Genomic DNA, 24,815 nt, shown 5'->3' with positions numbered 1-24,815 from the left:
TCTGTATGGATTTCCGCTGCCGAGATGCATGACCTTACATTTTTTAGCGTTGAAGCCCAGCTGCCATGTCGAGGACCAGTTTTTCAACGTGATCAGATCCTGTGTCATACTATCCTTGAGGTTGCTTTCACTTACTATGTTACACAGTTTGGCGGTGTCAGCGAACAGTGCTACTTTACCCTGAAGCCCCCGGGGCAAGTCCCCTATGAATATGTTGAAAAGGGATGGTCCCAGGACTGAGCCCTGCGGCACTCCGCTAGTCACCTCCGATGTCTCAGAGAGGGTGCTGTTGACCACCACCCTCTGAAGTCTTCCACTCAGCCAATCATTGACCCATGCAGTTAGTTTCTTACCCAACCCCATCGATTTCATCTTGTTTAATAGTCTACGGTGTGGGACACTGTCGAAAGCTTTACTGAAATCCAAGTATACTATGTCCAGAGACTCTCCCGAGTCTAGCTTTCCTGTCACCCAATCAAAGAAGCTTATAAGATTGGATTGGCATGACCTGCCTCTGGTGAATCCATGTTGACAGGGATCCCTTAGATTCCCTTCATCTAATATCGTGTCTAATTTACCTTTAAGTAGAGTTTCCATGAGTTTACACACTATTGATGTGAGACTCACTGGTCTGTAATTCGCAGCCTCTGCTCTGCAACCTTTTTTGTGCAGAGGAACGACGTTTGCTGTTTTCCAGTCCAGGGGGACTCTCCTTGTACTTAGGGAGAGATTGAAGAGCATGGCTAACGGTTTCGCCAGAACATTGCATAGCTCTCTGAGCACTCTTGGGGCAAATTGTCCGGTCCCATGGCTTTGTTCACCTTGAGTCCTGTGGATTGGTGCTGCTTGACGGTGCCAGATGGAGGTAAGGCTTCATTTGCAGGGGGGCGATGCCGGTTCACGGGTGGGATGTGGAAGCGCACCAGTGGCCTCAGGGGTGGGGGGTCTTTTGCGGATGTGGTGGGGTGGAGCAGCACTGGTGGCCGCGGGGGGAGGGGGGTTGAAGGTGGAACCAATCAAGCGAATTTCCCTTACTTCTTAAGGAGAAACTTGCTTTGATATATGAGTAATTTGGTTTACGAGCATGCTTCTGGAACAAATTATGCTTGTAAACCAAGGTTCCACTGTATTTTGTAATTTGTGTATGTTGAGACACCTTCACCCAAGTTCCTTCTATGCTCCACCTTGCATTCATGCACTAAGCAACTTATGTGCACTATTACAAAACAGCGTGTAGTCACTTAGCTATATATGCCTTGTAAGTGCTGGTTTCTGCATTTACATGTGCAAGTGATGGCTAAATGCAGCTACTCAGTTAGAGAGTTGGCCTTAGAGTGCTGGTAAAAAAAAATGGATAAAGAGGAATTTAGCAGTGGTCCTTTGAATACTGGCCCGTTTATTTCTAAAAATAAATCAGAGCACAACACAAGGCTACACTTGTAAGAGAGCCCATAAAACCCTGGCTTTGTGGAATGGTCAGGTCTGTAGCCTTCTGATTAGTCACACTGGATGCTAATCGTTTTGGATTTTCTTTTTCTCCTTCCTTTGTAAGGATTATTTATGTACCGTGCAATTGCGGGTTGAATTTAAAGGAAAACATGCAAGAAGTGGACTGTTTTGAGTCTTTGCACGCTGGGCGGTTACCTGCTGTGGTCCCCGGGATGTGGGAGGCAGTCTGCCACCCCCGCGATCTCCCTCTCCGGTCTGGGCCCGTCTCCGCTGTCCGGTAACCTCAGTAGAGAGGCACCGAGACAGGGAGCGGGCGGGAGGTGGGAAAGCGTCCTGCTGTCTCCACAGTAACGGCCCGCGCCTGCGCCGAGAAGCGCGAGGGTGGGGGCAGGCTCCCGGCGGCTGCGCGTCCAAGCCTGCTGTTATCCTGTCGACTGCCGGTAGGAGCGCTTCCCTAGGAGAAAGTAGGGAAGGTGGCCACGCCGAGGAGAGAATTAGGCCACCTCTTCTCTGGGGCTCCTTTGATTTGAAACAAAGGCGTTATCGGTTTCGACTTTAAAGGTACTTTTTGTCTTTCCAGAGGTAGTCAACTCACTCCGACTAAGCCGGATGGATCCAGGCCAGGTGGGGGTGGGCATTCTTGCTTTCTATAGGGAAATCAAAAGTATGAATCAGCCTTTTTGAGTTCACCTGGAGTGAGGTAGTAACCCTTTGAGCAACGTCAAAAATACCAAAGTCTTAAGACGAGAGCACAGTTACTTACCATAACAGTTGTTATCCAGGGACAGCAGGCAGATATTCTCAACAGGTGGGTGACGTCATCCACAGAGCCCCGCAGTGGACAGCCTCACAAGCAGACTTGCTTGAAGATCTTTTAATAGTTTATAAGTGCTGCACCGCGCATGCGCGAGTGCCTTCCCGCCCATATTAGGGCGTGCATCTCCTCAGCGGGTCCTCAGTTCAAATAGCTAGCTAAGAAGTCAACCAGGGGAGGTGGGTGGGTTGTGAGAATATCTGCCTGCTGTCCCTGTATAACAGCTGTTACGATAAGTAACTGTGCTTTATCCCAGGAAAAGCAGGCAGCATATTCTCAACAGGTGGGTGACCTCCAAGATAACCAGAAAGGGATGGTGGGAGTATTGGCAATTAGGAAAACAAATGTTGTAAAACTGACTAGCCAAAATGGCCGTCCCTTCTGGAGAAAGTATCCAGACAATAATGAGAGGTGAATGTATGAACCAAGGACCAAGTGGCAATAGGAGTTGATCTGAGGAAAGCTACAGATGCCGCCATTGCTCGAACTCTATGACCCGTGACTCGAACCTGCAAAAGGAGACCAGCCTGAGCATAGCAGAAAGAGATGCAAGCAGCCATCCAGTTGGATATGGTTCGCTTCGAGACAGGACGCCCCAACTTATTTGGATCGAAGGAGATGAAAAGTTGAGGAGCCGTTCTATGAGGTTGAGTGCGTTGCAAGTATAAAGCCAAAGCACGTTTACAGTCCAGAGTATGAAGCGCTATTTCTCCAGGATGAGAATGAAGCTTTGGAAAAAACACTGATTAATATGAAATTCTGAAACAATTTTAGGGAAGAATTTTGGATGAGTACGGAGGACCACCTTGTCATGATGGAAAACTGAAGGGTGAATCCGCAACTAAAGCTTGTAACTCACTGACTCTTCGAGCAGATGTGAGGGCAATGAGAAACACCACTTTCAAAGTGAGATACTTCAGATGAGCCTTATCAATTGGTTCAAAGGGGGACTTCATCAATTGAGCTAGAACAACATTGAGATCCCAGACCACTGGAGGCGATTTGAGCGGTGGTTTAATATTGAAAAGTCCTTTCATGAAGCGGGAAACCACCGGATGTGCAGACAGGGATTTCCCATCAAGGGGCTGATGGAAAGCAGCAATGGCACTGAGATGGACTCTAATAGATGTAAACTTGAGGCCAGAGTGAGATAAGTGTAATAAATAATCCAAAACCAAAGACAAGGAGGTCGAAATGGTTTCCATGTGATGAGAAGCACACCAAGCAGAAAATCTAGTCCATTTTTGGTTGTAACACTGCCTAGTAGACGGCTTCCTAGAAGCCTCCAAAATGTCCTGTACAGATTGAGAAAACTGTAGAGAGGCAGTTAGGATTAAACATATCAAGCTGTTAAGTGTAGAGACTGTAGGTTGGGATTAAGCAAAGAACCCTGACTGTGAGTAAGCAGAGAGAGAAAAACTGGTAGAAGTAGAGGCTCCTGGGCACCGAGTTGAAGTAGAAGGGAGTACCACGGTTGTCTAGGCCATCGAGGAGCTATCAGAATCATGGTGGCATGTTCCATCTTGAGTTTGACAAGAGTCTTGAGAATTAGGGAATGGAGGGAAGGCATAGAGAAACCGATATGTCCAATCCAGAAGGAAAGCGTCGACCTCGAGACGATGAAGAAAGTATATCCTGGAGCAGAACTGAGGCAGCTTGTGGCTGAGGGGAGACGCAAAGAGATGTATCTGAGGGGTGAACCATGGGGAACTCCCCATTGAGCAAAGACATTACGTAGAGGCGAGGAATTGAGTGTCCATTCGTGAGGTTGTAGAAGACGACTCAATTTGTCCGCCAGACAGTTTTTCTGACCTTGAATGTAGACAGCTTTGAGGAATATGTTGTGAAGTACTGCTCATTCCCACAGCTTCAGAGCTTCTTGACAGGGAGAGGGATCCTGTGCCTCCCTGTTTGTTGACTTGGTTGTCCGTCTGAACGAGGACTGTCTGGTCGTGAAGAAGATGTTGAAAAGCCTTGAGAGCATTGAAAATCGCTTTGAGTTCCAACAGATTGATGTGACACAAATGGTCCGTGCGAGACCAATGGCCTTGAGTACGGAGACCGTCTAGATGAGCTCCCTAAGCGTAGGTTGAAGAATTTGTTGTGAAAACCTGATGAGGGAGTGTGTGTAAAAGCAAACCTCTTTAAAAATTGGAAGAGAGAATTCCACCAGTGGAGAGACTGCCTCAACGAAGGAGTCACTATAATGTGTTGAGAGAGTGGATCGCAAGCTTGCTGCCACTGAGATGCTAGGGTCTACTGAGGTACTCGAAGGTGAAGTCTGGCAAAAGGAGTCACATGAACTGTAGAAGCCATGTGACCGAGTAGAATCATCATTTGTGCTGAGATTGACTGAGGGCAGACACCTGATGGGAAAGGTGAATGAGAGCATCTTGGTGTGATTGGGGCAGGAATGCTCAGCTGAATAGTGTCCAGTATGGCTCCGATGAACTGAAGAGTTTGTGAAGGGTGCAACTGGGATTTTGGAAAATTGACCTCGAAACCCAGACTCTGGAGAAACATTGGGTCACTACAATAACCTCTCGTTGAGATGAGGCTTTGATGAGCCAGTCATCGAGATACGGGAAAACTTGAAGACCCTGCGTCCACAGGGCTGCAGCTACTACAGCCAGGCACTTCGTAAAGACCCTGGGAGAGGAGGCGAGTCCGAAAGGAAGAACTCGGTACTGAAGATGGAGATTCCCCACCCGAAATCTCAAGAATTTGCGAGAGGCTGGATGAATTGGAATATGAGTGTAAGCCTCTTTGAGAGCTAGAGAGCATAACCAATCCCCTTGATCCATCAGGGGGTACAGTGTGGGAAGAGAGAGCATCCAAAACTTCTCTTTGACTAGAAATTTGTTGAGAGGTCTGAGGTCCAGAATAGGTTGCAAATCCCCCATCTTCTTGGGAACCAGAAAATAACAAGAATAAAACCCTGTTGGTTCAAGGGAACCTCCTCGAAAGCTCAAAGGCAAAGAAGAGCCTGAACTTCCTGAAGAAGAAGGAAGTTCTGACGGACTGGAAGGAAACTCTCTTGGGGAGAGATCTGATGGCACTTGAAGAAATCAAAGTGAGTACCCCTCCCTGATGATGTTGAGAACCCAGAGGTCTGATGTAATCTGCTCCTACTGATGGTAAAAATGATGGAGCCGTCCTCCTATGGGCAGGAGAGAAGTCGGATGGATGGAGGTGGTTGGTATGCTCAGACTTAGATTGTCAAAAAGACTGTGCTGGCTTAGCCGCAGCAGGGGTCTGAGGCTTATAAGATGTAGCAGGCGGAGTCTTAGCCTTTGGCCGAACTAGGGAGGCAAAGGAGAGCTCATGTTCAGAGAGACGCTTGGTAGCAGCCTCTATGGAATCATCAAAAAGTTCATTTCCTTGGCAAGGCAAATTTGCCAGACGGTCCTGCAAATTGGATCCATGTCAACAATGTGAAGCCAAGCCAGGTGTCTCATAACCACAGCAAAAGCTGTAACTCTAGATGACATCTGAAAGGCATCATTCATGGCTTGCAGCATGAAGAGGCGTATTTGTGACAGAGTGTGAAGATCTTGTTTGAACTCTGGAAGGCATTGCTCCTCAAGGGCAGGAAAGAACTTAGGCATTATTTTGAGGCAATGATTAAAATAAGCTGTAAAGAGGTAATTGTAGTTGAGAATTCGATTTGCCATCATGGAATTCTGATAGAGCCTGCGGCCAAACTTAGTTATGGTGCAGCCCTCTCTGCCTGGTGCACCGCAACGTAGACCTTAGAGGGGTGAGCTTTCTTAAGCGAAGATTCCATCACTAGGGATTTATGATATAACTATGGTTTTTCAAACCTCTTGCAAGGAACTGTACGATAACGAGATTCCATCTTAGAGGGTATGGCTGGAATAGAGTAAGGGGTTTTCAGATTCCTGAGAAAAGTTTGTTTTAAAACAGGAGTCATGGGAAGTCTCAAGGTTTCCTTGGGTGGATGAGGCAACTCCATGTCAGCAAAGTACTCAGGCGTGTATTTAGAATCAGACTGAAGATTTAGCTGAAGAGCCTTACCTAGGTCAAATACGAATCTTGAAAAATATGTTGATTTTGATCTAAGTTTTCTCAGGAGATAAAGAACGAGATCTAGGAGCTACAGAATAGGATGGAGAAGCTTCTTGAGAGTATTGAGAAGGCATGTCAGCATCCAGCGCAAGAGTCACAGAAGAAGCCCCACTGTGTGTTAGAGGAGGGGCCACAGAGTGCTTGCGCTTCAAAAGCCTCGGACTCGTGTCTAGTAGAGACAGAAGAAGAAGGTTCTCTTGCAGAGTCCTCGACCTGGAGGTGCCTTGAGGGGAGGAAGCAGGTGTTGGAGGCTTCGAGTTCGAGGTTTATGCTTGTGCCTCGAGGGAGTCTCAATGGCCCTCGACAAACAGGGCATAGAAGACTTAATACCCGAAGGCAGAGGAGAAGCTTTAGTTGGAATAGACTCTTTACTCTTCTTTGAAGCAAGGTGCCTCAAGGACGAGGTATGTTTCGTGTGGTGCCTCACTCGAGGTTTTGAAGGCTCCGTAGAAGGAAGATGAGTGACTGGAGCCTCAAGGGAAGGGCGAGGCGAAGAGTCACTAGAAGATAATTGTTGAGACCATCGAGGCTTGGCCGGAAGTGCTTCGACAGGAGGATCAGACTGGCTCGCAGCAAGCATGGTCGAGGCAGGACAAGTTGAGCCAAGACCAAGTCAAAATGGCTTTTAACATGTCCTCAAACATAGGCACCGAGACCAATGGATCTGGTCTAGGAGGTGCAGCAATGCACTCCAAGGAGGGCGACCTCGAGGATGAGTATTCCCTATGTTTGGAGGCACACTTAGCTGGAGGTCTCGTAGAGGCCGGCACGACTACACTCGTTGCCTGGATTGCCCAAGACTCGGAAGGCTTCTTAGGTAGTGTACCTGTAGGAGAAAGAGGAGACTTGCCTGAAGAGAAGACCTTAGAAGGAACAGTAGTCGAGCTCGTCAAGGAGGTCGAGGCCTTGGAAGACGGGGCCCCTGCCGGGGTAAAGGCTGAGGGCTTGGAAGTCAAGGCCGCCGTTGAGGTCGAGGCCTCGGCCTCTTCCGCAGTGCCAAAAAGTGCCAAAAAGCTTAGCACGACGTCTGTGAAGGGCTCTGGGTTGAAGGGTAGCACAGTGTGGGCAGGACTCAGTACAATGTTCGGGTCCCAGGCACATTATACACCAACGACGGGGGTCAGTTAACGATATGGCCCGGCTACATTGGCTACACTTTTTAAAATCGGTAAGAGGCGGGACAGAAAAAAAGGGGAAGCTGCAAAGGAACGAGGTCCAGCGGCAGGGCCTGAGCCCAAGCCCCGCCAGTCAAAAAACTGGCGAAAAAAAGAAAAGGTTTTTTTTGTTTTTTGAACATACAAGATGCGCCGCACAGTGACTTCAGAAGGAACGAAAGAAAATAACACAGCTGCAGTGCGAGAAGGCAACGAAAGAACTGCAGAGCTGGAGAAAACAGGGCTTCTTGGCTCCGTGGAAAACGAACTGAGGACTCGCTGAGGAGACGTGCGCCCTAACTCGGGTGAGAAAGCACTCACAAGCTCTTAAAAGATCTTCAAGCAAGTGTGCTTGAGAGGCTGTCCGCTGCGGGGTTTCGTGGATGACATCACCCACCTGTTGAGAATATGCTGCCTTCTTGTCCTGGGATAATAAATAATACTAGCAACTTACATGCAGTAAGAAATATCAGAGAAGCTTTAGAAATATGTAAAACAGAATGAGTCATAAATATCAATGCATTCTAAGAGAATGCTGCACTCAGTTAATATACAATTTTAAAAGGCAATTCTTTCAGGAGGCATCTGCAGATATATACTCCTTCCCACCCGAAAATGACAAAAAAAAACCCCCACGCAGTATGAAAAGCCCAGAAGAAGAATACCTCACAATCAAATTATATAATAGTTCTTCAAGTATACGTTAATTTGGAGTACAAGTTCCACTCATAAGATTATTTATCAATGTTGATAATGATTGTTAATAATTTTATAGTTTGGAAGTCCTCAGTGTGAGTTGCATAAGGGTCATTCCATGTCAAGTGGAACAATACTGAAAACCGCCCACACTCGACCCCCTTGAAATCCAACCAAATTTTACAGGGGTGTTGTCTAGTATCTCAAATGAAACTTTGCAAAAAAAATTTTGATCTATCTCAATTTGGTCAGGAGCTAGGGGTGGTTGAACAAAAACAATCAGTCCACTCCCATGCCTCGTGTGACCTAAAATGCCAACTTTGCTTAAGCACTGCAGCAGAAGGAAACGATCTAGGAGTCTGAAATTTTGCAGTTTGGTAAAACACCTTGGGGCAAGTTTCTGTGCCAAGTTTGAAATCTTTTGCAAACGTGCTTCCATTTCTCCAGGTCAGCAAGGTAGGCAAAAAAATTCAAAAATGAAAATTTTTGACACAGTTTGGCTCCATACTGCTGCTAGTAGGTAAGTCAGCTGAGGGTACAACTTTACCAGCAGACATGTACCATGAGGTACTTCCAAGATTTGCAATATGAGCTTTTACAGTCAAGTGAAGCTGAAGATATGACCATCCAAAAAAAACATGGCTTTTTATGCATTTATGTTCAAACTTTATAGGGTAGGTGAATGTGTATTGAATTGTTGTAGTAAGTTATTTAAGTTTAAATTTAGATTAATGAATTTTGATAATTATATGTGGTAACGATTTGAAATTGGAATAGTGATATAGATATATCAAGATTAAATTGTTATTTTAATCAAGTGTCCCCTCCTGAGGAAGAGTCATTAAAACTCGAGTTGGGGGGTCATCGATTTTAACATGGCTAATGTTTATTATTAGCGCACACTAGAGCACCGGCACTTTATTGAACACTATGGTTATTGGTAACATCTTCTATCAACCACCCGCTACACCAGATAAGTGAATTCATTACATCTTCTATAGCTTGTTCATAGCGAGTGGTTTAGAACCTTAAAGGGCGATGATAGTCCCAAAATAACCATAGTCTGTTGTTATCACAGATTAATTTGGTTATGGGTCTGAGCACTTTACAAACGTATTTTGGAAAATATATATATTTTCAGCATAAGTATTAGAGCTGTGATTTTGAGAGTGAAATTTATGAAAATTTTCACTGTTTTTCAGATTCAAATATCTCTAATGTGTAGTTTTGGTTTTTTTGTATATCATTTGAAAGAGCATGGTTTTTGCTACAGAAGCTATCCTGTTTCATCTTGAACCCGATCTTTGATGTATTACCCATAAATGTTTCTCCTCTTTCTTTAATGCATGTCGGTAACAAAAATATCATGCACGAATACAGGATGTCCGGGGCGGTACTTGGAGAGACCTCCCAGGAAAGAGACTTGGGAGTTCTGATCGACAAGTCGATGAAGCCATCCACACAATGTGCGGCGGCAGCAAAAAGGGCAAACAGAATGCTAGGAATGATAAAGAAGGGGATCATGAACAGATCAGAGAAGATTATCATGCCGCTGTACCGGGCCATGGTACGCCCTCACCTGGAGTACTGCATCCAGCACTGGTCGCCGTACCTGAAGAAGGACACGGTACTACTCGAAAGGGTCCAGAGAAGAGCGACTAAGATGGTTAAGGGGCTGGAGGAGCTGCCATACAGCGAAATATTAGAGAAACTGAGCCTCTTCTCTCTCGAACAGAGGAGATTGAGAGGGGACATGATCGAAACACTCAAGGTACTGAAGGGGATAGACTTAGTAGATAAGGACAGGTTGTTCACCCTCTCTAAGGTAGGGAGAACAAGAGGGCACTCTCTAAAGTTGAAAAGGGATAGATTCCGTACAAACGTAAGGAAGTTCTTCTTCACCCAGAGAGTGGTAGAAAGCTGGAACGCCCTTCCAGAGGCTGTTATACGGGAAAACACCCTCCAAGGATTCAAGACAAAGTTAGACAGGTTTCTGTTGAACAAGAACGTGTGCTGGTAGGGCTAGTCTCAGTTAGGGTGTGCTGGTCTTAGACCAGAGGGGCGCCGCGTGAGCGGACTGCTGGGCATGATGGACCACTGGTCTGACTCAGCAGTGGCAATTCTTATGTTCTTAATGATTGTAGTTCATCCCCCTTTCCTTTTGTGAAAGAACTGGTACGCATGTTAGTTGTAATGGATGCCAATGGTGTGAATCTAATATACAGGTCGGATCCAGGATCTGGATGTAGGATCTCATCCAGCTAGGAAGAATTTCTATGGGGACAAAATCTCCAGGTCAAAAAATCAAATCAGTACACTGTTCCACATCTGGTGAAATCTAACTTCTAAAAACGAATCCTCCCCCACCCCCCTCCTCCCTTCTCCAAATGACCTAGCCAAATTCTTCAATGATAAGATCACTACCATAAAGAGCTTGTTCCCCCCAGCTATCTCTTACAACTCTCTTCCTCCGAAGGACTCCGACCCTATCCCTGCTGACAGATCATGGACTACTTTTGAACTCGTATCCGAACCCCAGATCTCCAATCTTTGCCTCAAACTCAAATCCTGCAAGTGCATCCTAGATCCTTTCCCATCCAACCTCTACGAAAACATCCCTGCGCAGGCCATTTCTTCCCTTACTAACCTTATAAATAAAGCTTTACTATCGGGCCTGTTCTCCACAGAAATGGGGCACATTGCCTTATCCCCTCTTCTGAAAAAAGCCGATCTAGACCCCTCCTTACCATCGAACTACCTCCCCATAACTAACATCCCTCTTTTAACAAAACTTCTAGAGACCATAGTCGCTACTCAGCTCTCCTCTTACCTAGAGAGATTCTCCATTCTCCAACACTTCCTATACGGATTTAGACCCAATTTCAGCACCGAGTCCCTCCTAGTTTCCTTAATTTCAAAGGTGCAACAACTGCACGCTCGAAACAAATTTGCCGTTCTTCTACAGTTCGATCTCTCTGCGGCTTTCGACGTAGTACACCATGACATACTAATCTACCAACTTTCTGAGATAGGAATAGACTCCTTTGTCCTAAAGTGGTTCTCTAACTTCCTTTGCGTTCGCTCCTACACTGTCAACGCAAACGGCTCCAATTCTGCTTCGTGGACACCTTCCTGTGGTGTCCCACAGGGTTCTCCCCTATCTCCTATTCTCTTCAACATTTATATGACCTCCCTGAAGCTCCTCAACTATCCCCCCTTGAAACACTATACACATATGCAGACGATATCCTTATCCTCCTCGAAACAGTTCAGAACCTTACAAACCTCCAAGAGAACATCACTTCATGCATAATGAGACTTCATACCTGGTCCCTCTCTGTACAGATGAAATTAAATGAATCAAAAACAAAATTACTCTGGCTCGGCCCAAAATTAGTTCACCTGCCTACCCTCTTCACACTACCCACAGGCCCTGCTCTGCACCTTGATTTCTCAAGCAAGGTCCTCGGCATCACTATCGATTCCTCCCTCTCCTTCAGCGATCACCTGAATTTCCTGGCAAAATTATGTTTTTTCAGCCTCCACATGCTGAGGAGAGTTAGATCCTATTTTCACCAAAAGCATTTCACCGTCTTTGTACAATCCATTATCCTATCCAAACTCGATTACTGTAATGCCATTTATTTATGCCTAACAAAAAAAAGTCTTCGCAGACTCCAGCTTTTCCAGAATACTGCAGCCAAACTGATTTTTGCTAAACGCAAATTTGATCACGTCTCCCCACTACTTACCAATCTTCACTGGCTCCCAGTACTCTCCAGAATTCATTTCAAATGCTCCTGCCTGGCATTCAAGATCATTCACGGCATCCTTCCGCCCCCTAATCCCCCTATCCTTCCTCGCCCTAACGCCTGCTACCACCAGATCAGCCCACAGACATAAACTATCCTTCCCCTCTCTACAAGGCATCCTCCACGCAGGAAAACTGGGAAGATCCCTCCTCTCCAAAATCACGGGCCTTTGGCACGATCTCACTATCCCGCTGCGGAACCTGGGCTCCCTCCAACTATTCCGAAAACAACTGAAAACCTGGCTTTTCTCTAACATATAACATCTCTTCCTCTGTTTCATCCCCTCTTTATATATCCCCTTGTAAATCTTTCCCCTCTCTCTTCCTATATTTTTAGCTTTGTAAACCGTGTCGAGCTCCACTCCCGTGGAGATGATGCGGTATATAAGCTTGAGGTTTAGTTTAGTTAGAGAACTGCACTTACCCAGAGCAAAGGCTCCCCAAGTAAAACTTCTCCGTAGGCCTGGCTGTGATAAGTTTTCCTTATAAAACCTGTGCTTCTGAATATTACACCTGCTTACAGAACAACAGTTTGTTTGAGGAGATATTAAGCTGAAGGGAAACCATATGACATGCTTGCCTACTTTTGTTACTCAGTTTTGTTTGGAGTTTTTTTTTTCTCTCTGTATTTTACCTGTCCACCGAATGACAGAATTGCTGCTGGGGGAATAAACAGCTAATTAATTATTCTAACTGCTCAGTTGAAGAGGACTGTGTTTCATACTGCTAGAAAAGTCCAGAAGCAAGGGGACTGGATTGCAATGCTTTACTTACAAAACTAGGACACTTGGTTTTTGGTTCTCTCTGGATAAGAAGCTTATATTTTCCTAAAGCGAATGGATTTTCTTGAAACTGCTAAGCTGAAGCCTGCGTTTTTGCTTTGTGAGACCAGTGACTATAATAAAGCTAAGATTTGATGAATTCTGACTTGGACTCTTCCCTTGCATGCCCTTAATAGGCTAATAGTAAGTTTAAAGTTTTAAAGTTTTTAAAGTTTTATTAGGATTTTATATACCGCCTATCAAGGTTATCTAAGCGGTTTTACAATCAGGGTAAGTCAAGTAAAGTCCTGAGGGGGTCCCTTGAGGGTAAGGGACACGCTGGGCCAGAGAACTTTGTGCAAAGTTTGGAACCTAACAAGAGTTTGCCTCCCTTTTTATGAGCCAGCAGACTATGTGGAAAATGTTAAAATAAGAAATTTAAGGTCTATTTTAACACCTCATTGCTCCTGACTTATACTTTGATTTCAGACCTTAACTGGACCAGTATTCATGGCCCATGATGTATGACAAGGATTTGCATTAGGAGGCTTTGCATTCCACTGGAAGCAAAGATATGATATAATGATATGATGTCACTTTTTATGCAAATATCTCTATTGTGTAAGGTTTTTTATTTTCTTTATGTCATTTGAAAGAGTATTTTTTGCTGTAAAAGCCACCCTGTTTCATCTTAGACATGGCCTTGTTTGGTCAGAATTAAGGTCCCAAAGACATGCATCATTTGCATGCATCATGATACACTATGTTATATATAGCCATCTTTGATGCCCTATTGTGTAACAAGCAAATGAGCTAGAGATGTGATATTTTACAATGCAGCTATGTTTGTTGTGCTTACCATGCTTGAAGCTTATGACACATCTTTTCTCAGAAGTATTTTCATAAATTAGTTATGAAAGCTGGTACTTTAGTGCTTGGAGATGAAATGATAGCTGGCCAAGTTACACATTTTGCCAACTAATTCTGAAGTAAAATCATCTAAGGATAATTGCTGAGTTTCTAAGATATCCCAATCCGTGTGAATCCATTGCTTAAAAGCAATAAAATAATCAGCAAGATATTCCTGAGATCAGCAAGATATGCATGAGATCTATTTGCATGCACTGCTTTCAATGCATATTCATTGGGAAAATCCTGAAAACCTGACTGGAATACGGCTCTCGAGGACCGGAATTCCCTACCCCTGCTCCAGAGGAATCCTCTCAGGGCATTTTTCACACCGCAGCAAAATGCAGTCTTTTGAGTTTATATCGCAAACAGTTTTGTTCAAAAGCAATTTGTAGTCATCTGGAAGTGAAATTGCAGGAAGCATTAAGTGTCACATTTTGATGAATATTATATTTTCCTTTGTAGTGCAAACTGTAAGAATAAATTACAAAAAAAAATGAAATTTAAGGCTCCTCATTGCTCCTGACCTATACTTTGATTCAGGCCACAACTGGACCAGTAGTCATGGCCCATGACATAGATCTACAGTTTGCACTAGGAGGCTTTGCAGTCAACTGGAAGCATAGATATAACAACATAAAGACGTAATGTCACTTTTTTATGCAAATTTTTGGGCACAAATATCTCTATTGTATAATTTAAAATTTTTTTTTCTTTTTTTATATCATTTGAAAAAGCCTATCTTTTGCTACAAAAGAAACCATTTCATCTTGAAACCGAACTTGCTTTGGTCAGAATTAAGGTCCCAAAGACATGCTTCATTTGCATGTGCGGGATATGCTATGTTATACAGAGCCATCTTGGCACCCTATTATGTAACATGTAAATGAGCTAGAGATGTCACATTTTATAATGCAGCTAAGTTTGTTGTGCTTACCATGCTTTTAGCTTATGATACATCTTGCTTCGCAATGTACTTTTATAAATGACTCCTCAAAATGGATGTTAAGTCGTGCTGTGTTATTTATTACATGCAAGCCTAAACATGTAAAAGCATTACCTTTGCAAAAAACTGATTGTCACATTAAAATGTCACATTAAAATGTCACATTAGCAGTGTGTTCAGAGATTTTGGGAACATGCCCTGGCCTGTGACACCATTGTGCCCTTTATGGTACAATGGCTACCTTGATGGACAAGTCCTGACCCATCCTATTTCCATATATGTTCCTTTTTACAAAATAGCTAATTTTTTTTCTATTGTTTAATAACTTTCCAATTCAGTCCGTCAATAAAATAAGAATTCTCTGAGTCATCATAGATAATAAACTAAATTATCATGATCAAATAAATTCTGTTGTTAAAAGTTGTTTCCATAGGCTGCGTATGATTCGATCTTTAGCTAACTTTTTGGATGCTCCCTCACTAAACATTTTAATTCACTCAGTAATCATTTCAAAACTGGATTACTCTAATTCACTTTATAAAGGAATCACACAAAAGGAAATAAGAAGACTACAACTAATACAAAATACTGCAATAAAAATCATGTAACACCATTATTAAAGAACGCACATTGGCTTTCTATCAACCACATAATAAATTTTAAACAGGTGCTCATTACATTCAAAGTTCTACAATTCAACGCACCACTATTCCTAGATCGAGTTATCATTCTGTATTCTCCTTTCCACTCCTTACAATCTGAGGATAAAAATCTACTTACTGTTCCATCACTACGAATCATAAATACTAGACGTACCACACTCTTCTCTGTCATCGCTCCCCCAACGTGGAACTTACTACCCGCTCAGGTAAGAGAAGAAAGAACCTCGATAAATTCAAATCTAAACTAAAAAGTTTCCTGTATAGAGTCGCTTTTAATTACACTTCTCCCTCTGTATCCGCGGTTTCCATATCTGCGGATTCGCTTATTCATGATTTTTCGGAAGCTGACTCCGCCCCCCAAAATTACATCATCATTAAAGTTATTTTTCCTTTTACTGTACTGATAAAAAAGTGTATCACTTACCATTCATTCTGAAAATCGCTGCTGCCATGCTTTCTCCCACAAATTCACTGCTTCCATGCTGCCCAGTGTGCACTGAGAAAAACGCTGCTTCCCAGCATCCATAGAGAGAAAGGCTTCTTCCCAGCATGCCTGCCCAGAAATCGCTGGTTGCCTACCCAGAAATCGCTGCTCACTTGCCTGCCCAGAAATTGCTGTTTGCTTGCCTGCCCAGAAATTGCTATAGAAAAGTTATTTGCAGTTCCAATAATAAAAACAGAAGGCTTTTTCTAAAAACCACGAATAACATTTAGGTTCAAACAATTTTTATTGATGCAAACAACAACAAATACAACAGCATAGCACCCCACGGGTGCTCAGTATCAACAAGGATGCATCATATACAATATTAGAACAAGCACATACAGAATAAGAAGAACAGCAACCAAACTCCCCCCTTCCTAATCTACATAGGGCAAGCGAGACCAGTGGGGGGTGGAAAGACACTCCGAGACCCTGGACTCTGATGAGCCCCGAAGATGCCACACCACCTCCTCCCCCCACAGATCATAACCATGACAAAGTGCCAGAACCTTCCAATACCCCCCACCTTCCTCCCCCAATGGTACTCTCCACCCCACCCCACGAGTACTCACCATTGCTCTCCCAGCCCTACAAACTGAGCGCCCAGATTAGGACACCCATCTTAAAACCACACTGCGACCTTTTGGATGCAAGGATTGCAGATATGGCTCCCAGATATTCAAGAACAACATCTTTCACTTCATAGCCCCTCCATCATCTCGCGCCTCCCAGATGGCCAGCTAATGCCACGAATAACATTTTAAAAGTTATTTGCAGTTTTTCCGTATTCTTGCCTATGGTCCGCCTGCATCCCCCATGAATATGGAGGGAGAAGTGTAATTAGTTAGCCTCTAAACTGAGTTGTTATTCCCAATTGAAGTAGGCAAGCACTGATCTAATATAATATAACTCCTATTGTTTTATCCTTATTTGTTCTCTTTCCTAAATCAAATTGTAGTTGTTCTCTTTCCTAAATCAAATTGTAGTTCTTCCCTGATTTCCCGATGAGTGCACATCTGTCTATCCCTATATTGTATGTCCCCCTTATTTGAAAATTATTTATTGTACATAGCTTTGCAATCTTTGAAAAAAACAATTTTATCAAATACAAAATAAACTTGAAATTAAACCCACTCTGCCACTCAAACGTCAAAGGCCATAACAAACAGAACCATAACTGTCCCATCAGTGAATTCAATAACTTAGTGCCTGCTATACTGAAAGCAGTTGCTCTGGTTTCAGCATATCTTCCTTTCATTATAGGGTCTAATAACCTTTGATTTTTAGATCTCAAGGCTCTATTAGGCTGATAGGGTATCATTACTCTACTAAAATGCCATAGAACTTGAAGTAAATAGTTTGATGAATTACAGAAATCACATTATGTTGGACCCAGAATACAATCAGCAGCCAATGCAGTTTATTTAAAATAGGCGTAATATGCGCTGTTCTTTCAATGCCCATCATTTTGCACTAATTACAACGCTCTGCCCCTTGTTTTAGAAACACCGAGGTAAAGAGCATTTCAATAGTCTAATCAGGATAATACCATACCTTGCACAACAGTTCTGAAATCAAAATGAGAAACTAATGATTTCAAATGGTATAACATGCAAAGTAGACCAAAACATGTCTTACAGTCTTAACTTGGATCCAATACAACCCCTAAGCTGTTAGCTCATTCTTCACTGGTAATTGCATCTCCAACAAACATCACTTCTGTTTTGCCCGCATTCAAGCTCAAACCATGGTCACTCATCCATTTTTCTATCTTCAGCATAACATAGATTCAAAAATATCTGCAAATCAGAGTCCCTTTTATTTACTGGGAACAAGAACAAAATATCTTCAGCATACTGTCATAGAAACACGATGGCGGATAAAGGCCACATGGCCCATCTAGTCTGCCCATCCACAGTAACCATTATCTCTTTCTCTCCGACAGATCCCACCGACTATCCCAGGCCCTTTTGAATTCAGACACAGACTCTGTCTCCACCACCTCTTCTGGGAGACTGTTCCATGCATCTACCACCCTTTCTGTAAAAAAAGTATTTCCTTAGATTACTCCAGAGCCTGTCACCTCTTAACTTCATCCTATGCCCTCTCATTGCAGAGTTTCCTTTCAAATGAAAGAGACTCGACTCATTCACATTTACATTACGTAGGTATTTAAACATCTCTATCATATCTCCCCTCTGCCTTTCCTCCAAAGTAATTTCAAAGATGCAAGGTACAGGGTGAAGTGTAACAAACAAAATGGAAACCAGAAAGAGGATTGGATATAGTAAAACAAACTGGCTTCAATAGAAGAAAAGGAGTGATTGAGAAGTGACCAAATTGGGCTTGAAAAACTGCTCAGAAATATGAAACTCTGAAGGGAAGGCTGTTAAACCTCCCTTGGAGAAGAGTTCACCTTCCAGTCACTGCAAACTTAACAAGTTAATGGGCACACTCAAAAACTCCAAAGATGTTTGAAAAAACAAAGTTTCAAAGTCTTTCTGTTTTATGCAAGAAATGTCTTCATTTGGTAAAAGTTAAAACTGCCACCACTGAGTTACTTAGCTCTGTTTATTGTCTTTGGGGGTCCCCCGATGTAGATGAAAATCAGAGAGTAACAAATGTGGACATGTGTGAATCTACAGTTCTTCATTAGCTAAATACTTTTACTGGTCGTGATGTTCAGTTGTATCTAGAAATAAGATTTAAAAACAAGTCTGTGTGAATATAATCTCTAATTCACACTAGACTACAAAGGTTATGCAATCTTTAGGCAAACGCAGAGGAGAGAAGCTCATAAATTGTACATACCACGGCTCTGGAGACTGACATGTAACAAACAGGCTGGCAATTTGAGTTTGTTACATGTCAGTCTCCAGAGCCGTGGTATGTACAATTTATGAGCTTCTCTCCTCTGCGTTTGCCTAAAGATTGCATAACCTTTGTAGTCTAGTGTGAATTAGAGATTATATTCACACAGACTTGTTTTTAAATCTTATTTCTAGATACAACTGAACATCACGACCAGTAAAAGTATTTAGCTAATGAAGAACTGTAGATTCACACATGTCCACATTTGTTACTCTCTGATTTTCATCTACATTGGGGGACCCCCAAAGACAATAAACAGAGCTAAGTAACTCAGTGGTGGCAGTTTTAACTTTTACCAAATGAAGACATTTCTTGCATAAAACAGAAAGACTTTGAAACTTTGTTTTTTCAAACATCTTTGGATGTTTTTGAGTGTGCCCATTAACTTGTTAAGTTTGCAGTGACTGGAAGGTGAACTCTTCTCCAAGGGAGGTTTAACAGCCTAACCTTCAGAGTTTCATATTTCTGAGCAGTTTTTCAAGCCTAATTGGGTCACTTCTCAATCACTCCTTTTCTTCTATTGAAGCCAGTTTGTTTTACTATTTCCTCCAAAGTATACAGATTGAGATCTTTAGGTCTGTCCCCATACGCATTGTGATGAACATAAGAATTGCCACTGCTGGGTCAGACCTGTGGTCCATCGTGCCCAGCAGTCCGCTCATGCAGCGGTCCTCTGGTCAAAGACCATCGCCCTGAGACTAGCCCTACCTGAATGTGTTCTGGTTCAGAAGGAACTTGTCTAACTTTGTCTTGAATCCCTGGAGGGTTTCCAGTTTTCTACCCCTCTCTGGGTGAAGAACTTCCTTATGTTCGTACAGAATCTATCCCCTTTCAATTTTAGAGAGTGCCCTCTCGTTCTCCCTACCAGGGTGAACAACCTGTCCTTATCTACTAAGTCTATTCCCTTCAGTACCTTGAATGTTTCAATCATGTCCCCTTTCAATCTCCTCTGTTCTAGGGAGAAGAGGCCCAGTTTCTCTAATCTTTCGCTGTACCATTTTAGTAGCCTTCCTCTGGACCAACTCCATCCTTTTTATATCTTTTGAAGGTGCGGCCTCCAGAATAGTACACAATATTCTAAATGAGATCTCACCAAAGTCTTATACAGAGGCATCAATACCTCCTTTTTCCTACTGGCCATACCTCTCCCTATGCAACCTAGTATCCTTCTAGCTTTTGCTGTTACCTTTTCAACCTGTTGGTCACCTTAAGATCATCACATACAATCACACTCAAGTCCCGCTCTTCTGTTGTGCACATAAATTCTTCACCCCCTAATCTGTACCATTCCCTTGGGTTTTTGCAGCCCAAATGCATGACCTTGCATTTTTTAGAATTAAATTTTAGCTGTCAAATTTCAGAACATTCTTCAAGCTTCGCCAGGTCTTTTTTCATGTTATTCACACCATCCAGCATGTCGATAATAAACTTGCAAATTTTCAAACATCTCCGTAAGTGATGCCACATAGATGTTAAACAATAATGCCAACCAAAAAAAATGGAGAAACGCCTCTATGAAATATCACACTCAAATCAACTAGAGATGAAAGAGATGCTTCAATTGACCTTTATCTGTCATCATGTTTCTATGTTATTGTTAATTAGGGCCTGTATTGGAAAGGCATGGACCAGAAATGTTAAAAATAATGGTTAATAGATAAAATATCTATTTATTTATTGGGATTTATTAACCACCTTTACAAAGAGATTCATCCAAGATGGTGTACAGCAAGTACAGTTCAGCATAAAACTTACAGTTTTGTTAACAACATATTTAGGTCTCCTTTTACTAAACAGTGCTAGAAGTTTTTAGCACGGGCAGCGAGGAAAATGCTCATAGAATTCCTATGAGTGTTGGAGCATTTACCTCACCAGTCCATACTAAAAACCTCTAACGCTGTATAGTAAAACCCAGCATGAGTACAATGATCAAATATAAACATAAAGACAGTGAATGAAGTAAATTCAAAATCAGCAAATTGGAACTTAATAATAGGACTACCATGAAACAGAAAAAAAATATTATTCATTTATGTTTTCTTGCAATGTCATATTTATTTGCTCATTCCATTTTCAGACCTGAGGAAGTGAATACTAGCCTCCAAAAAGTTTGTCAAGAAATGTATTAAGAGGGTTTCTCCTTTATTTCTTTGTTTGTTTTTTAAATAATCTGGCCTGTATTATCTAAAAATCTAAACAGGTTACAACTTACATACATTGTCATATTAAAACATAATTGAAACAAAACCATACAATAGTAAATACAGTCACATACCTTAAATCATGGTTATTTTCATATAGATTTTTTCTCTCATTTATATCTTTTTTTTTTTTTTAGAAGAAAACAAAAACCACGTTTCAAGCTATCTTTCTAATCCTGTTATTAAAACTATCCTGGAAAATCAATGCAAATTATTATCTGGAGGGTCCTTAACTGCCATAATGTGAATAGACCTGACTGAATCAGTATGCCTTAAAGTGCCTCAGCATTGCTTAATAATCTCAGTTCTACTAATAACGTTATCATCGTGGCATTATTATGATTTTTTTTATTGACTTTTATTTTCCATGCAATCAAATGGACTAACTTGGGAACTATACTACTATTTATTTATTTGGATTTTGCTTACATTTTTTTTCAGAGTAGCTTGAGTTACTTTCAGGCACACTACTCATAGGTACTTTCCCTGGGCCCTAGATAACTCATAATCTAATTACTGGTATGTCCCTAAGGCAATGGAAGGGGGGGTTACATGACTTGCCCAAGATCACAAGGAGTTGCAGTGTGATTTGAACAGAGTACCCCTAGATGTTTGACCCAGTGCGCTAACTGCCAAGCTATTCCTCCATTCCACTACTATGTAATGTTTCAAAAGCAAACTGTTGAATTTATTGAGTATTCTCTGCTTTTGGGTGCAGAAAGAAGGATGTTAGTACAAACCTTGGACAGCTTTATAAGACTGAGCTAAAATCAAAATTTTAAATCACCTCTAGGCCTGGATTAGAAAACTATTATCATAGTTGATTTTAATGGGGCAGTAGCCGGTACCTTTTAAGAAGACATCCTTATTGAGGTGTGGAAGTCTATAGAAATCCATGGTCCATAATGGCTGGGGGCAAGACAGTTGCCCAGGGTACTTAGGTGCTCAGTAATATGCATAGAAAATATGTTTTCTCTTTAACCTAACTGTTTACGACTACCACTGTTAGGTTCTAAATCAAGATCATCTGACCTAATTTTGATGTCACAATATGCCATATGAATCACTGTGCATCATAGAACATGGTAGGTTTTATAGCAAAACATGCAAGGCAACTTAACACAGCTATCAAGCTGTTTTCTTTTTATGAGTTCCTGAATCCTTTCAGAATATTTAATTGATGGGAGAGGAGGAAAAGAAAGCTTAACTTGATTCCTCAATATTGTTCATATTTTACCAAAGAAAATGCAACATCTGTATTTTTGTAACACAAGTGTGCCTTCTCCTCTAACAAGCACATTGGTTCTAAAACAGTGGGACCTGTTCAGTTGTACGAATTGGGATTATAGGGGTTATCTTCTATCTATCTATATATACAGTATATAAAATCGGATGTATGTATGTATGTTCCAGAATAACTTTGAAATGCATGGACAGATTTCAACCAAACTTGGTATACATATCACTTACTATCTGGGGAAAAAATACTGTGAGGGTGGGAAAGGGGTGATGTAAAAAATAATCGAAAACAACAGATATTAGTGTCTAATCCATACTTTTCGGGGTCGCTAAGATGAATAGTGACATCCCTTTTCCTGTCTAATAGAAGATTGGGATAAATAAATACCTGGGCACTGCCAGGTAATCAGATAGTTACAGTATTTATTATACTGTAACTAGTTGATTACCTGGCGGTGCCTGGGTATTTATTTATCCAAATCTTCTATTAGACAGGAAAAGGGATGTCACTATTCATCTCAGCGACCCCGAAAACATGAAGCACACTTTGTAGCAATTTTACTGGCTTTTGTTTCCCCCCCTCTGGTTTTAGTAAAAATATTGCATAGCTAGTTTTAGTAAAAGATCTGTTCATTGAGTTAACCCCTTTTAAGACTGCACACATTAATGCTGGGTTTTACTAAGCATTGTAAGAGCATTTTACTGCAGGCCGGCAATGTAAATGCTCTGGCACTCATAGGAATTCAATGAGCGTAGGAGCATTTACCTCACCTGCCCACAGTAAAATGCTCTTACGCTGCTTAGTGAAAGGAGCCCTTAGAAAGTAATTTGTTTTACTGGTAACCCAGAGAAAGATGAAAACTCTACAAAACAGAGAAAGTCCCTGGATTAGCTCATCACAGATGCATTGAATTACAGTATTTCAGTAAAAAGTTCTCACCTACAGCTTGTTTGTTGACATAAGAACATACGAACATATGCCCATCGTGCCCAGCAGTCCGCTCCTGCGGCGGCCCATCAGGTCCATGACCTGTAAGTTGATCCTTTGCCTAAAATCCTTCAATCCCCTTTATCCCTCGGTCTATACCCTTACGTAATCCTATCTATACCTCTATCTGTATCCCTCAATCCCTGCATCCATCAGGAATTTATCCAATCCTTCTTTGAAACCCCGTAATGTACTCTGTCCTATCACAGCCTCCAGAAGCGCATTCTAGTGCCCACCACCCTCTGAGTAAAAAATAATTTCCTAGCATTGGTTCTAAACCTGTCCCCTTTCAATTTCTTCAAGTGTCCCCTTGTTCTGACCTTGATTTATGTTCTTTACTAATCTGTGGGAAAAAATTGGCTTTAGTACACCTTTACACAGGCTTTTCCCACATATTAAAGCCAATTTTTTTATTATTTTTTTTTTAGTGCAGACATTAAAAACATAATTTTCTATTTTCTCCATTAATAGCTGTGTTAATGTTGCCATTAGCAAGCAGCCATTTTTAAAAATTACCATGGCAGCACTTAACACTTCCTTAATAGGTGACAATAAGGGCTCTTGCATTATCTTTATGTACCGGTTAGTGCATCTACACTACTATGTGCTAACTGGTTAGCAGGAATGTCCACTCTACCCTTGATATTCCACCTAAAAAAAGTACAAAAAAATTATTGTCACATTCAAAAACTACCATGCAAGTCCATTTTTTGCTCTTACATGTACGTTACATATGCACGGATGGGGAGAGAGAACTTGGGGTGAATAGTGTCCAAAGATCTAAAGGCGAAAAAACTGTGACAAGGCAGTAGCTGCTGCCAGAAGGATGCTGGGCTGTATAAAGAGAGGCATAGGGGGTCACGTGATGACACTCTGCTGAGCGGAGGCTCTTTGCCTGAGCTCCGACCTCCCCCTGCTCTAAATCGCCCTTTTTCTGCCGGTCAGATCCTTTTCCTTGGCGCCTCAGCCAGATTACCTGGTGCCCATTACTTGTAGGCATTGGCGGGTGTGCAGCTCGGAGCATGCTGAGGTACGGCGGTTGTGTTATGCCCGCTAAGGCCCCGCGGCCACCGCGCTACAAGCAGACCACGCTTTCCCCAAAGATGGCATCGGAGGAGCCTACGGCGCGCACCACAGTGGCTCTGCAGGAAGAAATGCTGCGGGAGCTCCTGAGACACCTTTTGGCACTCATTGATGACAAGTTGACCAAATTCCAGGCGTCCGTGGATGATATTAAGGTCAGTGTGGAGCGGCACGGCTCTCAGCTTTCTCAGCTGGAACACAGAGTATCGGCACAAGAAGATAGAGGGACCCAGGATGCTGATCGCATCAGAGCCCTGGAGACTCAATGCACCGCTCTCCAAGCCCGCTTGGAAGATCAGGAGAACCGCGGGCGTCGTAACAATCTGCGGATCATGGGCTTACCGGAGAGCGTTCGCGACCCTGACCTGTGGAAGCTGGTGGAGCGGTGGCTGCCAGAGCAGGTGGGTCTAGATCTGGCCGGGGCGCGGGCGGTGGTGGAGCGGGTCCACCGCATTGGTAACCTCCGGCAGGGTGATACAAGACTGCGCCCTGTGATAGCCCGCTTCCTGAACGCGGCGATTAAGGATCAAATTCTTGCCCTATATCGGAAGGCTGGATCGCTGGAGCATGAGGGGAAGAAACTTGCTCTTTAATGACTACTCGCCTGCGGTTGCAGCTAGCAAACGTGCCCTCACTCCTTACTGCACTGAGTTGAGGA

The 24,815-nt window shown here is 42.7% G+C and overlaps 1 protein-coding gene across 7 annotated transcripts in view; it reads right to left on the bottom strand.

Moving 5' to 3' along the window:
* MARCHF10 (membrane associated ring-CH-type finger 10) overlaps window positions 1-24,815 on the bottom strand; it is a 177,336-nt gene that overhangs the window by 116,732 nt on the left and 35,789 nt on the right. For 2 of the 7 annotated variants that reach the window (XM_033917634.1, XM_033917632.1), the window contains exon 1: window positions 1,645-2,060. The exons of 3 other annotated variants lie outside the window; for them this stretch is intronic. The gene's annotated coding sequence lies outside the window, so the exon portion shown is untranslated. Of the gene's footprint in view, window positions 1-1,644; window positions 2,064-2,212; window positions 2,269-24,815 lie in introns of those variants that run through there. 2 more of the 7 variants (XM_033917636.1, XM_033917638.1) reach the window with 2 other exon arrangements.

The sequence above is a fragment of the Geotrypetes seraphini genome, chromosome 13 (genome assembly GCF_902459505.1).
Source record: "Geotrypetes seraphini chromosome 13, aGeoSer1.1, whole genome shotgun sequence".
Classification (NCBI taxonomy): Eukaryota; Metazoa; Chordata; class Amphibia; order Gymnophiona; family Dermophiidae; genus Geotrypetes; species Geotrypetes seraphini.
Note: the sequence above shows the minus strand (reverse complement) of the source record. Positions and strands in the feature narration are given on the sequence as shown.